Source organism: Oncorhynchus keta, chromosome 21 (genome assembly GCF_023373465.1).
Source record: "Oncorhynchus keta strain PuntledgeMale-10-30-2019 chromosome 21, Oket_V2, whole genome shotgun sequence".
NCBI classification, from domain to species: Eukaryota; Metazoa; Chordata; class Actinopteri; order Salmoniformes; family Salmonidae; genus Oncorhynchus; species Oncorhynchus keta.
This window is the reverse complement of record NC_068441.1, coordinates 54,188,878-54,189,249: the sequence shown is the minus strand read 5'-3', so window position 1 is coordinate 54,189,249 and position 372 is coordinate 54,188,878.

The window sequence follows — 372 nt, the reverse complement described above, 5'->3', positions numbered from 1 at the left end:
CAGGCAGTCTCCTTGTGGAGTGCAACGAGAGAGAGGCAGGTCGTTGTTGCGTTGGACTAGTTACAGGCAGTCTCCTTGTGGAGTGCAACGAGAGAGAGGCAGGTCGTTGTTGCGTTGGACTAGTTAACTGTACGGTTGCAAGATTGGATCCCGAGCTGACAAGGTACAAATCTGTCATTCTGCCCCTGAACAAGGCAGTTAACCCAGCGTTCCTAGGCCGTCATTGAAAATAAGAATGTGTTCTTAATTGACTTGCCTAGTTAAATAAAGATTAAATAAAGGTGTAAAAAAATATTTGATTAAATATCTAAATTTAAATAAATAAAAATATTAAAAATAATAAAAAAATATCTGCAAAATCGTTCTTTAACC